The sequence below is a fragment of the Dipodomys merriami genome, unplaced genomic scaffold, assembly GCF_024711535.1.
Source record: "Dipodomys merriami isolate MVZ:Mamm:240054 unplaced genomic scaffold, mDipMer1.0.p SCAF_977, whole genome shotgun sequence".
Classification (NCBI taxonomy): Eukaryota; Metazoa; Chordata; class Mammalia; order Rodentia; family Heteromyidae; genus Dipodomys; species Dipodomys merriami.
The window spans coordinates 66,736-85,033 of NW_027206598.1; positions in this window are offsets into that span (position 1 = coordinate 66,736).

Sequence of the window (18,298 nt, forward strand, 5' to 3'; positions counted from 1 at the left end):
TCTTGGTATTCAATTTTTTGGATTAAAATTCAATTTTATAAGAAATTACACCTTTTAAATATTGCTCTGAAAAATGAAAGCTTTGGTTAATATTGTTGTTTAACTTGCATATAATTCTGGCTTCCAAATACGAGACAGAACATGGGTCCTTTGTGTGTCTGGATCTGACTTCATTTACTTAACATATTTTTAGATCTATCCATTTCTTTGTAAATAATGTAACAGTCCTCATAATGGATAGGTGCAATACAATTGTGTATATATGACACACTTTCTCCAATCATCCTTCTGCCAAAGGGCATCTTGGCTATGGTGAATAGTGCAGTAATGAAGATGATTGTGAAAGTGATTTTACTGTAACCTTTTAGAAGAATTCATCATTATCTTTCTGGGAGCAATCCTATAGCCAGTTTTCTAGAATAAGCACATCCTTCCCTTCATCTCCATCACAACGTATTGCAAATCCTCAAAAACAAACTACCCCATACAGGTCTCAATAAGCTAAAACCACACTGTGCCCATATTCTTTCAATACATTTTTAATAATTACATAAATTTAGTGAAAACGTTCTATGTACTTTCCTAATGTGGGAATGAGAGACATAAAAACAGTGTAAAAGTAAGAAATATGCATTTTATTTAGCTATTATCATATTTAAAATCTTTTTCAGCTCTAACTTATAGCCTCACTTACTATTCTTTTAATCTTTATTTGATTACTTCATCTAGCCCCTAAATTATAACAGGTGAGTTAAATAAAGACAAAAAGTGTGGTTTGATTTTGACACGCATGTGCGAGGATGTACAATATGGGTAAATAGATGGATTGGAATTAATAGCAATTATCCATTTTGTTAAAGTAGAGATGGTTTTCCCAAACTGATTCATATTTCATTCAACAAAAAGAAACATGTAACAATCCCTTTGTTTTCCTCCTCATTAACTTTTGTTTCCATTTTATTTTATAATGAAGGATGATTTCATATATGTACTGTAGATACAAAAATATGTTAAACTATTTCTATCCGTATGTATTGATAAATACACACATACATATATTACACAGGTTACAATGATAATTTATAACTTCTGTAACTATACAATTTACTAAATTATTAAAAACATCGATGGCTCATGCCTGGAATCCTGGTTACTCGGGAGGCTGAGATCTGATGAACATGGTTTAAAACCATCCTGGGCAGGAAAGTACATGAGCCTCTTATCTCCAAACAACCAACAGAAAATCAGAATTGGAACGGTGGCTCAAAGTAATAAAGTGGTAGCCTTGAGAGAAAAAGCTCAGGGACATCACCCAAGCTCTTAGTTCAAGAACTACAATCTACCCAAAAAAAATTATTTAATTTACACCTGTGTAAGTAGCGTATTTCCATCACCCAAATGTACATCCATGCTCATTTGCAAGGTAACTCTGTTTTGTCTGAAGTACCAATACATATTATCACTGAAGTAGAAAGCATTGGAACGTAGGTTCATTCTGTCTCTCTCATGGATTTTTCTCGTCTCAAATACTCAAGTGTTACAATTATTCCAATTATTTAAAATCATAGCTTTTATCTTTAATACCCCTAATATTACAGTTTGAATTCAGTGTCTTGTGCCCCCTAAATAGGTGTTCTTACCACTTTGTCATGTGCCCAGCCCTAAATTATCAAGATTATTTTTCAGATAGAAACTGGCTTCCTACTTGTGTATGATCTTGGCCACAGTCCACTTTATGTTATTCTTCCTGCAATTTAGAATAATAAGTGCATGGTATTATGTACAGATCTTTCTGTCTAGTCTGGGCTTTAGCCACTGTTCTCACAACAGTGCACTCCCATGTAGTCAGGATTTTCAAAAGTTTGTCATAGCTGATTTTTTTTAATCTTTTCATTTCCTGCAGGTTCTTGAGTACTGAATTAATTTGTGTTTTCTTGTGTTGTTTTGTTTCATTTGAATGTATGTATTGATTTGTTCCTTACTTTTCCTTTTGTTTATTTCCCTCAAGTTCTTACCTAAAGTGCTGTGAAACCAATTCTTCTTTCTCAAAATAGGGTGAACATTATTTATTCCAAAGCAATTTCAGTAACATTTAAACACCTTGAGATCTATGAATGGTATACAAATGCTAAACGCTGAGAAGGGTGTTTTTACTTTCACGGTAGTCTTTGTCATACACAGATCATGAAATATATGAAGATAATATAACTACAGATGCATGCCAAGAGGAGAAAACCCTATTATTAATTGTTTGACAGAAGCTTCCCTTCTAGTGAAAGAAATATATTACTTGATGCAGGATTTCACAAAATCATATTGCTAGGAGGAACCTAAACAATCATCTAATACTGTAGACTTGAGAGTGATGACTTGACTACCTGAATAATTTACTTTTGGGTCAAATAAAAGCAGGCTTCCAAAATGAGAGTAGATTTTAGAGAAACATGATGAATTTTATGTAAATAGGTCCTTAGCTGATTTTGTTAATTTGTGACCTAATACAGGGAAATAAAGTACAGCAAGGTAAAAATTAAAGAACTTCACATTGAAATACTCATTTGCGTGTGTGTGTTCATGCGCATGTGAGTATGCAAACTCATATGTACATGTGCTCATGCATGCATTCATCATTCTTGAGGCTTGATAGTGCCTGGGAAATATTCCTCAGCTTCTGTGCCCAAGGATAGTGGTCTACCACTTCAGCCACTTCTGTTTTTATTTTTAGATAATCGCTTGTATTTTCATGATTGGACTGGCTTTGAACAGTGGTCATCAGATCTCAGACTCCCTAGTTGCTAGCTAAGCTTATTCAGCCTCTGAGTACCTAGTTAAAATTCTGGGTGTCCTCTATGCTTCACTGCTCTTTTATTCATTTCCTGAGGTGAGGTAATCACAAGCCTAAGTTATATATATGTCTAATTGCTTTAAAAATAGTTACTGCTTGGTACCAGGGGTTCCCATCTATACTCTTACCTACTTAAGAGGCTTGAGAATAGAACCCAGGCCAAAAGTTTAGTGGAATTCCTTCTCAATCTACAGCTGGGTGCATTGGATCATTTCCAACATCCTTAACTATCTAGTTACTAACATTGGAAGGACTGCGGATCCAGGCCAGTCAAGGTAGCAGGCTAGACAAGTTGGTGTTCATGTCAGATGCCATTGATGATGGGAAGGCTAAAAGGACAGATCAGGTGCATGTTCTTGTGGAAAGAAAATCCCTATCCTAAAATTAACCACTGATATGACGCTGGCCTAGAAAGAAAAATATACTCCAGCTTGAAATACCCACAATTTCCCACAACCAAATTAAGTATATACATGAACAATCAAAAACTTAGTACAATCTGTTCTTTAATATCAGCTTTATCTGATTATCATATGATGTTTCTTCATTAAACTTATGATAATTTAAAAAGTCCTAGAAAATTCTTTCACACTTATTAAGTGCAAATGAATGGCAAATTGCCTCATTTCTTACCTATTTGACTACCACTATAAATTCGTCTTATGATTATTATTAATAGTAATATATTCTGATTTATTACTTTACTTTGTAATAGTTTTTAAACTTTTTGCTTTTCTGCTAAAGTTGAAGTATTTAAATAGTATCATCAAAGTATATTCCTTGCATATTTAGGGAAGATTTTTAGAAAGTTTTTAACCAATGGCTTCTAAGAATTCTTAATTGGTATATATATATATATATATATATATATATATATATATATATATATATATACATATATATAGGTTTATTTTAAATTTCAATTAATTTTATTGTAATGGTAATGTACAAAGGAGTTAAAGTTACATAAATGAGGTAATGAATACATTTCTTAGGGAAGGAACATTGTTATATCTTCCATCGATATTTTTGTACACTCAAAACAAGAACCACTGATACTTTTGCTGTTGCTATTGATCAATGGGTTGATATACAGAGGGTTTACACTAAATTAAGTCAACTAAAGAGTACACTTCATTTTATTTTCTAAATTTCATATTTTGTGCTTAAATGTTTTCATTTGTTTCTTTAGGATAATTCATTTTTTTCAGAGTTGTAGAATTAGTTTATTTATTTTTGCATGATTTTTACACATGTAAATTATTCAGACATGTATTTTGCTTTTATAATATTTAACATGTGACTATTTAAAAATTGTTTTCTTAATTTTTATAATGTTAATGATGTTAAATAAATTTATTTTCTTATACTTATGAACATATTTGTCCAGGTAACAAATACTTACTGTATTTTCAAGAAGCACATACTTTATTAAGAAAGGCTTCATTACTTGGTCACTTTTTGGAAATATTTTTACTTGAATTAAAAAAAAATGTTTGAGCTCGGCATGTTGATTTGTGGAATCCATTTTCTAGCTATGGTGGGAAGTGTAAATAGAGTTTGTAATTCGGGAGATACTGAGAAACTCTGTGACCTTATTATAAAACTATTCATAGTGAACTGATTAGAGATATAGCCATCGCTAGTGTTATATACAGCACCTCGCTATCATATTCTAAATCTTGAGTTAAAATACAAGTAACATCAATCTTTTTTCAAAATAAAAGGACACGTTTCAAAATGTTTATTATTTAAAACTTATTTGCAAAGGTTCTCATTTCTTGTATTAATTTTCAATTTACTTAAGCTATTAAAATCCAAGCATACTGTGATTATTTTATTTCTACTAAACTTTTAAATAGTACAAGCAATATTATGATATCATATAACATACTTTTACTATTTATTATAATTTCCTCTGTTTAATATGATAAAATCTATATTCCAAATATGTGTATGTGGTGTGTATGTGTGTGTTTATATGGTTTTTGTGTGTGTGCACTTTCTGTGTACTTTGTAATGTTTGGGAGGTCACACCATTGCTTTACACATGCTAGGCCAATGTTTTACCACTGAGCTATACTGCCTAGTTATAATCAAAATAGTGTTTTAAATCATGACCTTGAAAATTTCATTCCTAGTATGTTTTTTCAAAATAATATATGATAAAACGTGATCCATATTCTATCCACGCTAGCAATATTTAGTTACTTAGAATATTTCCACTGCCTTTCCACTTCCAAACTCTTGTGTTTGTTATTGATAAAGGTTTTACTTTGCTTCTTTTCTCTCTTCATTTTTTTTTCCTTTAGAGTTTAGCTACTCTTTCTCTTATTTCTTTGAGAATTAATTATCATATTCTTTTTACAATATCCTTACATTGTTACAGGTATATACAATGCTCTATTTTTTATTTTATTTTTCCATTTTCACTGACTTTTGTTCCAAACTATTAGATGGATTAAAAAGAAACTTGACTTAGGACAATTACTCTTCTCCTTCTCTTCTCTGAAATCTTTCTGTTTTTTGAAACACAATAGCAATGTCATATAGCTCCTACATGGTCCATCATTCTTTCCCCTCTCACTCTCCTCTGTTGTATAGCTCAAGTTGTTATCATTCAGATTTATTATGCTACAGCATTATCTAAATCTTAACTCATTCCTAAATTAATTTTAGTTGTTTCAAGTATTCTCTAAAGACATTTCTCGATATATAATATCTGGGGTCTTGTGTTTTTACAAGGTACAAAATATGAGTGACTATCAAACATCTAGATATCTCTGTAGAATATTGGTCCACCTGCTCAATAAACTTGTATGTAAATTCAAGGAATACAGGTCAGTCAGAACAATCATGTAAAATGATGTAGCTTCAGCCTTCATTCTAGCTTTGAATCTTATTACCATGTTTACTAGTGAAGACAAAATAGTTCTACTATAAGAGCAGATACATAGAAGATTGTAACAGATTTGTCAAAAATAAATTCTTAGTTTTATGGTCAATAAATTTTGAAAAATATCCTATAACTTTATGAAATAAAAATAAAATCTTAAATGGTGTATTGGCACTATTGTCTCTTGAGATTTAAAGAATGATCTTACACTACTACCTCAATACTTTTTTGTTTTGTTTTGTTTTGTTTTGTCATTCATGAGGCTTCAACTCTGGGCTTAGGTGCTGTCTGTGTGCTCTTCTGCTCAACGCGCGTGCCCTACCGCTTGAGTCACAGCACCAGATCTGGTTTTCTAGTGGTTTATTGGATATAAGAGTCTCATGGACGTTCCTGCCACGGCTGGCTTTAAACTGTGATCCTCAGATCTCAGACTCCTCAGTAGCTAGGGTAACAGATATGAGCCTCAGGCACACGTCCTACCTCCATCCTTACACAAAAATTTAAAATAAAAAATGATTATCAAACTAAATGTGAGATGTGAAAACCTATAAAATATAAATATAAAAATTCATGACATTACATCAGTATAGGTTTCTAAAACTTTGACATGGAAAGCATTAGTGGCTAAAGATAAGCAAGAATAAACTGGATTATATCAAGTGATAGCATTTCATAATTCAAAGGACCCTATAACCCTATATGAAAACATATCCAACAGATAGAGGGAACATATGTGTTAATGCTCCAATGTTAATGCTACAATGATTCTGAATCTTAAGTATTTTTATATCTTCTAATTCTATATAAATTTTTTCCTGAATAAGATATTTCTTTGAAGAACATATGCAAATTAATAGTCAATAGAAGGAGCATATAAAATAAGTTCCTCTTTAGTATCTAAGAAAAAAGACAAAGAATACTCACTAGTCTGAACCTAATATAAAAAGATGACACAAAATATAGTAATGCATTTGTGGAGAAAATGATAAGCTCTACATAGGAGAATGATTTGTATAATAGTTCGATCATTTTAGCAAGCAAGATTTCAATTCTTCAAAAGGTCAAAGAGAATTGTATATGATCCAGCCATTACACTTCTATGTATGTATTAAAGAGAAGTAAAAATCTTGTTTGGACAGGGAATGTAGTTCATTGACAGTGCACTTGAGTAATATGTGTGAGACCCTGGAAATAATCCCCAAAAACAAATTTGAAAAGACACACTATAGAGGATGTATGCTGGACAAATTCCTGTAAGTGAATTTTATATCTATTTTAATGTCTGTTCTAAAATTTACAGCATTTCTATTTGAAGAAATGCAAGTTTGTGAAAATTAGGCTTGGAAAACCTATTATTGTATAATTTACTTCCAAAGCACTAAATCTATACAATAAAAGGAGATTAAATATTGCATGTAAATTTCATGGCAGCAAAAACAAAACAATTGTTAAAATACTTCACATAAATTGCAGAATACCTAAAAAGATGTTTTCAATATTGACTAAAACTTCTTTGTAAACTACAGCATTTAAAACAAATATGTGATTTTGTGTATTTTGAGTGTTTTTGGTCCGTTTTTTTTTGAGTTCATACAGAAATAACTCAATCAAAAAGTGTATGTGATAACTGTAATATCTAGGAGTTATGCATCACATATAAGTAATTGATAACCTTTTCCACAAGAAACTTTTAGCAAATGACAGAAGACCCAAATCTATGCATCTGCATTCTATGAAAGTCATATGTTACTTCCTCAATTCAATTGCTTTTCACTACTTTGCTAGGAAAAAAAATATTCTCAAGGTAAGAGCCAATAGCAATGAAAAGAAACAAAATATATAATCATCTTTATTTATTTGTGAAAATAACAAATGAAATAAAACAATTCCACTTAAGCGACTCCAATATTAGTACCTATGAAGATGTTCCTGAATATCAATATCCAATGAATTTTTGGAATTTTAATTTCTACCAACATATTAAAACTAGAACAAGAAAACAAATATAGCCTTGGATCAAACCAGCACTGGACTAATATTTTTAATTGTTTTGAAATTACAAAAGGATTGATACCATTAAGAAAATGATTTTTTTGGAAATCAATTAAAAGTGTTTATTACTTATTATAACTCAAATACCAAACAAGAGTATTTTTATACAATCATTACAAATATCATTTTATTCCTATAGTAAAATAGAATAAAAGACCAGTCCCAATAAATTATCATTATTCTTAATTCTTAATTATTACCTTAATATCTTAAACAAACTAAATAGTCATGTCTTTAACATAAACATAAATATTCTATACCTTTTACCTAACATTTTCCAGGGGCATGTATTCATGTTTCTAAGAAATGTTCACAGCAGTTAAATGGTGCTTTTGTGAAATTAATGTGATATATTTTGTTGTTGTTGTTTGCAAGGCCTGGGCATTATTCCTAAGCCTTTTTATGCTCAAAGCCAGCATTCTACAACTTGAGGCACAGAGGTAATTCCGGTTTTTAGTGGTTAATTAGAGATCAGAATCTAACAAGTACTTCTTTAGTGGGGGGGTCCAGTAGTGGGGCCTGGGGGCTGTCCCTCAGCTCTTCAGCTCAAGGCTAGCGCTCGACCACTTGAGATACAGAGCCACTTCCAGCTTTTTTTCTTTTTGCTTATGTGGTGCTGAGGAATCTTACCCAGGGCTTCATGCATGCAAGGCAAGGGCTCTACCACTAAGCCACCTTCCCAGCCCCCTAACAAGTACTTTCCTGTCTGAACTAGTTTCGAACACAATTCTAAGATCTCATTACCAGAACAGCTTAAATTATAGGCATGAGTCCCTGGCGCTTGGTTGGATGTATTTTTTAAATTTTAATTATGTTTTAAGATTTTTGTTTCACTATAATATACATCGTTCTACACATAAATTCATATATATGTATATATTTCTGATGACAAATAATCTCTAAAAATGTATGTCTTTCTACATATAATATATATATATATATATATATATATATGTTGCTGAACACAGACTTACTCTAAAACTTTTATGCTATTTTTTTTACCTTTTTCATTTCAAAGACATACAGTCTATTGTTCCAAAAGTTTCCTAGAATAGAATAACTAATATTTCAATAGAATGTAGAATCTATTACTTTCAAGGTAATTTTAGATATACACATGATATTGCAGTAACATTTATACTATATTACTTGAAATAATTCTGTTCACACTCTTAAATCTTTGTGTGTAGTGATGGGGAGAGAGGAAGTTATTTCATACTGGTTAGGAATTTGCAATGCTTCCAAAATCTATTCCATAATTTGATATAAGCATATAGTCAATCTACCTGTTATGGTTTAGTATTTTTGTTTCTTTATTTGTGCAAATTTTTAATATGGATGCATGCACAGTGGTAACATTAAAAATATCAATCCAGATTTTGTGGGTATTTATATTTCTCTTGGGAAAACTAATGAGCTCCAAGAAAATGTCCATAAGGAGCCTTCTAATTCCAATATCACGGTTTGTCTTAAAATGCTTTAAATTCTACACACTCTAATGTGGACATAGGGTCATATTGTGGAACTTTTCTCCTCAGAGAGTTAGTACTACACTATTGCTTAACATGGATATTGTACCTTCATACATAGACAGGGCATGTGCAAAGAAGAAGTGGTAGTTGAACAATTTTCTTATCAGTTTTTACAGATGAAATGGAAATAGAGCAAATATGAGCTCAAAAGGAATGTGCAAAGAAGACAAGGGCACAAAATAGAATGTGCCAAGAAATGCTGAAGTATAATTTCAAATAATGTGCTCAGGTGTGAGGGTGTGTTCAAAGTACAAATTCAGACAATGTACTTGGATATCTTGGGGAAAAAATGGCTTTAACCTATTCTGGGATAATTGTACAAGTACAAGCCCTTAACTCTGACTTTAATCAGCCACAACATCATCAACCAGGGACTATTTTCCAACTGCAAAGTGAGAAAAAAAGGGCTCATCACAGTTAGTGTTCAGGTTAAAGCAATGGCAATCACATAACTTTTCTATAATTCTTCAATTGTTTTGGAGCATTAAAATAGGAAAAAGCCAAGTAATTATTTTGCATGAACCTAAATTAAGTAGGATGTATTCTATTGGTCTCTCTTTAACTTGAAAGTTATACATTATGTCTTTTTATACTCTATCTTGGGACAATGATATGCGGTCAGTCATTTTCTTCTCTTCCCCTTCTTTTGCACTTCCACTTACATAATTGTTATTTAAAGAGACATACTTAAGCTTGCGTTTCTAAATTCTTCAAAATTATCTGAACTACTTTATACTTCTGGCAGCCTTCTATATCTTTCTCAAGGGAAATATTTTTGTCACTACCATTTTTATCCTCTATGATATTGGATATCTTCCTGCCTAATTCAGTGCAAGATATACACGAGACTCATCCAGATATCTCAAAACTCTTACCACCATAAAAATCCTATCTTACTTAGAAATCATGCTTTTAGAATGTCTGGCGAAGTGGCATCTCTCATTTTTGAATGACACTAAGTGATAGTTATATGCAGTCATGTTTTAAACCAATATGCCACTCAGTAGATGAACGAATTGACAAAATGTGGTTTATGTATGCACTGGAAAGACTTGGAAAAATCCTATGAAGTAAAATAAACAAGACACAAAGAAACAGATTCCGTGGTTTCCTCATTTGTAATAAGTTAGAAATGTCTAGGATAGTCTTAGCAGTTGAGCAAAATTGCTCAATAACTATGTTTTTATGACCATATAAGATGATGATGAGCAAAATGACCTCCTGGATATGGGAACAGAATTTTCTGTTTGTGGTTGTTGTTTTTAATGTACTATGTGATTTCTTTTTTCTTTTGTGTTTTCTCTTTGGTTTATCCCCTGTTATATTTGATTTCAGTATCCTGTGTATTGTAGATACATTTATCTTAATTTGGCAAGGGAGGACGCACAACGAAATGGCGAGACAAAGAACAAAGGCCAAACCAATGCAACATCAATACTCAAAAACAACATGTTGGAAATTTACATTACAACTTATGAGCTGTATAGGGGTGAAGGAAAACTGTGAGAAAAATGAGGGAGCGGGTAAAAAGTTGAACATGTTATGTATTCAAACCTTACAATTACTGCAACCCCTTCTATATAACACCTTGATAATAAAATTATATTAAAAATGAGCTGCATAAAATATAATTTCACTGTATTGGTATAGTAAATATTATTTTATGTGTATTACCTTTTTAAGAAATGAACATTTTGGCTACTAATTTGAATTAATTACCCCTTTATCAGAGGGTCATCATCTTGAATATTATGAAACTATACAATATTTTCAGAATTTACTTGCCATTATTTTGAAAAACACATTATTTTAGTATTGTCTCATACTAAAACAGAAATAGTTCCATTCTATGGAAACTCTTAACTTTTCAAACTGAATAATTGTTAACAGGGCAGAGTATATGTGTTCTTCAATATTCCTATTATTACTAACTACTCATTTTCAAATTCTGAACATGCCATACTAGAGACATTCAAAAAAGTACCTGTTTGCATTTTATTTAATTCTGCAATAGGTGCAGTTTTCAATGTGGCATTACATATTTAAATTCAACAGAAAAAATAGCCACAGTCTGGTGAAGGTAAAACTAAGAAGTATCTATATTAATTCCTCTAGAGTAAACATTTGTTCATCAAAGTAAGCCATTATATCTATGACCATCAATCCCAAGTTTTCTGCCATAAAGTCATCCTACCTCAACAATTTCCAACTTGTAATGTGCACCTTAAAATTCCTTAATTTCACAACAGGAAAAGCATATAATTATTGTGAAAAAATACTACACTTCTGCTAATATGATGCCCTTCGTATTGTAGAAAGAACACTACACTAAACTTTGCTGCATCATTTTCCACCAGTGTTATTCTTTTTTTTTTTTTTTTTCGGTCTTGGGGCTTGAACTCTGGGCCTGGGCACTGTCCCTCAGCTATTCAGCTCAAGGCGAGCGCTCTATCACTTGAGCCACAGCGCCACTTCCGGTTTTCTGGTGGTTTACTGGAGATAGGAGTCTTACGGTCACTCCTGCTCGGGCTGGCTTTGAACCGCGATCCTCAAATCTTAGCCTCCTGATCAGCTAGGATTACAGGCATGAGCCAGGAGCTCCTGGCTCCAGTGTTATTCTTGAGATCAGAACACTTGCAAATATTATTTACAGTTATATATTTTATCTATCATAGACATTCAGGAGATCTGAATGTCTGAATATTAAGATATGAAGACCCTGGTTCAAATTCCACCCAGGAAGGAAGGTTCCTTAGATTCTTACCTCCAATAAACTGCTCACGAAAAGTGGCACTGAGGTTCAAGTGGTAGAGCAGTAGCCTTGAGCAAAAGCAGGCTCAGAGACAATGCCCAGGCCTAGAAGTTAAGCCCTAGGACAAAGCAAACAACTAAACAAAAACAAACCCTAACCCTAACATTTTTCTCATTGTATACAGAGGTACATAATTAAGGAAATTTCTTCCTGTGTTATGTATAGAAAAAAAAGATGTAGAAAAAAAGATGTCACACAATTACTCTCTTCATACCATGTTACAGCAAAGTCTCAAAAAATTGCTCTTTTGCTAAATTCATAAATTAATAGCATCAATTTGTTGGCAACTTTGTCTAGATTATTCACATTATCATGTTACTTATGAACTGTTGAAATTAACTATTAACTAAATTCTAATTATACCTCACTTGACGAATATTTTAGGCAAATAGAATGCCAGAATCATTTGTGAATTTGTAAATTAAACCTTCTACTTAAAAAAAATTTTATAGTATCTAATAGAATATTAAATTACAAACAAAAATATTTATTTTAAATCTCAATTCTTATTTAGCCAGGTCTACAAAGTCCTACATTAAATGAACTTTCCTGTTTCTCTAGGCTTAAGCTTCTGTAATCCTTCATCATTTCTTTGGAATCTAACAGAATGATTATTGCTCTTTCAAATTCTTGGTTGGGAATCATGTTCACTTTTGCATCTAGTAATGTTCTGTAATGAAGACGATATTTAAACACAACTGAGTTTAAATATATGAGTTGCAGTTCAATAGGAAACTTGACTTCTCAAAACGTAATGACAAAATTAGCCCAAACTTCCAACTGTGTGTTTCTTTCTGAATTATTTTTTATTCCTTTCTTGGTTTGTTTTATTGAGATAAAATTATACTACCTAGTCCAGTGAAAGTATCACTATGTCATTCCATTCTCTAATTACCTGTTTAAGTCTGAGTGATAGAATTCCTGGCTTGTATCACATTGTCTTACCATAGTTTGTTGGTTTATTTAATCTAGATACATACTAGAAATTCTGAACTTCTCCAATAATATTTTCCGCTAGACTGATGGCTCAGACTGTTCATGTACTATTTTCAAAGATGTTCTAACATTTGACACAGGATATGAACATTTTCAGATGCACCTGAAGGGGTCTGTGATTCATTTCTTCCTGGATCCGATCCCTTTATTAATGATGACTTGATTTTCTTACTATTTTTGTTCCCACCTACGTAATATTCTCAAGCTTTTTGGGGAAATTTCACTTGAAGACTTTCTAGTATTAAAAATTATCACTTGATTTTAGTCTTACTTAGGACATATTTTCTAACTTTTCTACAGAATCTGAGAGTTGTTCCAAATGTGTGTTTTATCATATAAGTGCCTCTGTGTATATGTGCGTATTTATATGTATATATGTATGCAAAAACCTCATGCTCTTCTTCAGCAATCTTGCTCATAACTAGTACTCCATCACTTGAGCCATTCTCTAATGCATCTTTTGGCTGGTTAATTATAGTGTCTCAAAGACTGTTTTGCCCAAGCTGGATGCAAAATGAACTTCCCAGACTCCTTTGCATTCTTAAGTTTTATTTCTCCAGGGGTATCAACTTTTGAACTACAACCATTTTTGTGAGTGTAAAATCTCAGCTGTAGCCCAGATTTTTAACTCAAGTTCATATAAAGATAAATGAACATACACATTACGTATGCTGAGTGTACACTGTTTTCACATTTCTATGTGATCCTAAGAAGGGTTCAAGTGGCTCACACCTGTAATCCTAGCTAATTAGCAGGCTGAGATCTGAGGATTGCAGTTCAAATCCAGCATGAGTAGGAAAGTTTCTGAGGCATTTATCTCTAATTAACCACAAGAAAACTGGAAGTGGTGTGAGTCTCAAAGGTATAGAAAAAGTTTTGAGCTGAAGAATAGAGGGATAGTGCCCAGGCCCGGAGTTCAGGCCCCACTACCATAAAAAAAAAAAGAAAGAAAGAGAAGAAAAAAAGAAATGTGATCTTAGCCACTAGTTTATTGCTAGTATAATTCCTGTTTTCTCGACATGGACTTTTTTCCAGTTAAGTCCATGGTCTTATCTCTGACTTGATTGGAACCAGAATTATTCTTCCATTCTACTTTTTACAAATCTGCATGATTAGCTATCATGATTTAGAGCTAGTAGAAGAAAGAGAATGGTCTCACCCTTCATGTTCCACTTAGTAGTAATGCTTTCTCTATGTCACTCCCATAGATCTACATACTGGCCTTGGCTTTATTATTTCAACGTTGTCTTATTTTCAGAGTCTTCTATCGAGTATTGAACCATTATACTTAAATACAGAACTTCTCTTTCTCCTATACCTATTGTTTCTCCTTCTGTTAACTTATGTACACTTGGGTAATAATGCACAACACAAACACTGACCAAAAAAACGTTTCCGAGAACCTTCTTCCCACTTAAAATTTGTCTTAATTTACATAGCACTTAGGAAATTTGAACTTAATGTACTCCAGGATAATGTTTTTTTTTCATTTTTTTATTGTGAAAAGGGTGGACAAAGGGGTTTGAGTTACATAAGTAAGTTAATGACTACATTATCTAAAGAGCATTGTTACCTCCTCTTTTGTCTTTCCCCTGCCATCACTTTTTTCCCCACCACCCCAACTCTCCCCTCCTATCCCCAAGTTGTAAAGTTCCTTTCAACGTAGTGTCTTGTTCATCTCATTGTTACAACAGGTCATACTGTTGTATCCTTGATTTACCATTTTATTTCCCTTCCCCTCCCCACATTAGAAAAATGCGTATGCACGATGCAGTTAACCTATATCAAACAGTGGAAACGGGTTATACCATGGAGGAAGAAAATAGAAGAGAAACAAAAAAAATCACATAATACATGTTAGATACATTAAAAACAAAAGTAAAAGGGCTGGGATGTAGCTCAGTGGCAAAGCGCTTGCCTAGCAAGTGCAACGTCCTGGGTTCGATCCCCAGTACCAAAAAAGAAAAGACAAAAAAAAAAATACAGTTAACCATGGGACCTATGTTTCTTTGGACCTGGCTTACTTCACTTAATATAATTTTTTCCAAACCTTTCCATTTCCTAACAAACGGGGAAATGTCATTCTTTCTGATGGAGGCATAGAATTCCATTGTGTATATATACCACATTTTCTTGATCCATTCATCTACTGAGGGACAACTGGGTTGGTTCCATATCTTAGCTATGGTAAATAATGCTGCAATAAACATAGTTGTGCTGGTAGCTTTTGTGTGGTCTTCTTTGTAAACATTTGGGTAAATGCCCAAAAGTGGGATTGCTGGATCATAGGGGGGATCTATGTGAAGTCTTTTGAGGAACCTCCATACTGCTTTCCAAAGTGGTTGAACAAGTTTACATCCCCACCAACAATGAAGTAAGGTTCCTTTCTGTCCACATCCCCTCCAGCATCTGTTGTTGTTAGAGTTCTTCATTTTTGCTGTTCTAACTGGAGTGAGGTGATATCTCAATGTTGTTTTGATTTGCATTTCTTTTATGGCTAGGGATGTTGAACATTTCTTCATGTGTCTATTGGCCATCGTTCTTTCTTCTTCAGAGAAGCTTCTCTTTAAGTCTTTCGCCCATTTATTTATTGGGCAGTTGTTTCTTTACCGATTTGTTGTTGGGGGGTTTAATTTTTTGAGTTCCAAGTATATTTTAGATATGAGACCCTTGTCCGTTGTATGGCTAGTAAAGATCTTCTCCCAATCAGTGGGCTTTCTATTGATCTTGCTAGCTATGTCATTTGCCCTGCAGAAGCTCTGCAACCGTATGCAATCCCATTTGTCCAACCTTTCTTTGATTTGTTGTGTTTCCGGGTCTCTATTCAGAAAATTTCGGCCTGAAACAAGGAGACCTAGGGTTTCTCCTATTCCATCCTGTAATGTTTTCAGAGTGTCTGCTTTGAGTTCAAGGTCTTTGATCCATTTGGAGTTGATTCTGGTGCAGGGTGATATATAAGGATCTAGCTTTAGTTTTCCACATGTAGTTAACCAATTTTGCCAGCACCATTTACTGAAGAGGCTGTCTTTCTTCCATTCTATTGTTTTAGCTTCCTTATCGAAGATTAGATGGCTATAGGTCTGTAGGTTCATTTCTGGGTTTTCAATTCTATTCCATTGGTCCTGTGGTCTGTTCTTATGCCAATACCAAGCTGTTTTGATTACTATGGCTTTATAATAGAGTTTGAAATTTGGTATTGATATTCCTCCAGCAGTGTCCTTTCCGTTGAGGAGCGTTTTTGCTATTCAGGGTCTTTTATTGTTCCATATGAATTTTTGGATTGCCTCTTCTATTTCCTTGAAGAATGAGGGTGGAATTTTGATAGGTATCGCGTTGAATTTGTAGATAGCCTTGGGAAGTATTGCCATAAAGGTCAGATAATGTAATGTTAGGAAAATGAACCCTTAAATATGTATTTTAATGTTTTCGTTTCTTTCATGCATGTGTTTCTAACGCATCTATAAGATTATTTTTTTGTTGCTTTGTATGTCCCTCCCCCACAGTGTAACCCCCGCTTCCAGTATATTTGATGTCAGTATAACATGTGGAGGAGATGGGGACAAACAAGTCGTTGTATGGCTAGTAAAGATCTTCTCCCAATCAGTGGGCTTTCTATTGATCTTGCTAGCTATGTCATTTGCCCTGCAGAAGCTCTGCAACCGTATGCAATCCCATTTGTCCAACCTTTCTTTGATTTGTTGTGTTTCCGGTCTCTATTCAGAAAAAAACAGGTGGACCTGTTGCAACAATGAGAAGTACAAAATGTCATGTCAAAACCAGCTTAACAATGTCGGTGTGGGGGGGGGAGTGGGGTATGATTGGGTGGGGTCGAGGGGGGAGGCTGGGAAGGGAGGTGAAGGGTAAGCAAAGGAGGAGGCTGCAATGCTTGGTAAGAAATGTATGCATTATCCTGCCCATGTAATTGTAACCCCTCTGTACAGTATGTTCTCAAATAAAATAAAATAAAATAAAATAAAATAAAATAAAATAAATACAGTTAAAAACAATAGTAAAAAAGAAAAAAACAAGTTGTGTCCCTATTTTGGGGCTCATTTCACTTAATATAATCTTATATGGCCATATGAACATGGATAATGTTTTATAAATCATTTAAATTCCATATTTTCTCGTTACTAAGTTGTCTCTGAAACACGTGTTACCTCATGCCCAAAGATGTCTTTGTGCTATTTCAATTAAGCCAGAAAACATTCATTTTTCCTGGAGCAGCACCGTAGATTGTTACTGGAACTAATTGGAAGGAACTTTTACAGGAAGTAGAAACTGAATCCAGGAGAGAAATTGAACATAGGGAAAAGACAAAGTTCAACTTAATTTGTGTGATCCTTTTACTGTACAAGAAAATAATCCAAGGCTTGAAGGAATCACTGTCCCTGACTTTTTCGAGTGTGTTCTTTACTCATAAAACTTTCTGTAAACTTCTAGTTGAGAGTATTACAAAAGGAAACAATATGCCATTTGAAGGCAAGCATAGAAAAAATGGAAATAACATTGTTGTACAATCTTCTGCAAAGAAATAAAGACACGGAGATTTTAAAATATCTTATGCATGGATATTTAACTCTTGAGATGATTCTCTTGTAAAAGTCAGATATCTATTCCTTTATTCTAGTCCTCAGTTCACCATATCAATAAGGATTCCAGTAAGGATCCAGTGAGTATGATCAGCAAAAGGAGCCTCTTTTCAAACCAGTGCTTTAAGGATGGTCCAAAAAAATATTTGGCTTTCTTTGTTTCATGTTTGTTTGTTTAGTTTGAGCTGCTTCTGGGGCTTGAACTCAGAGGCTAGACCCTGTCCCTGAACATTTGTCTTTCCTGCCCACCTGCCCCCAAAGCTAGTACACAACTGCTTGGGACAAAAGTCCACTTCCAGATTTTGGGGGTTTAATTAGAGATAAGAATTTGACAGATTCTCCTGCCTGGGTTGGCTTTGAACTGAGATAGTAAGAAAGCTAAGTGACACCAACTGTATGTATGGACTTCTCTTTTGAACAAAGAAATATTAGATGAAGTTTATTATAAAGGTAATATTTGACAATTTTTAAAAGAGGAGAATACATCCAGCAAAGAAGCCATAACTTAAATAATTCAGCAAAAGTAGGTGCACTGAATCATACTGGAAACTTTTCTTCTGCTTGGGAAGATTA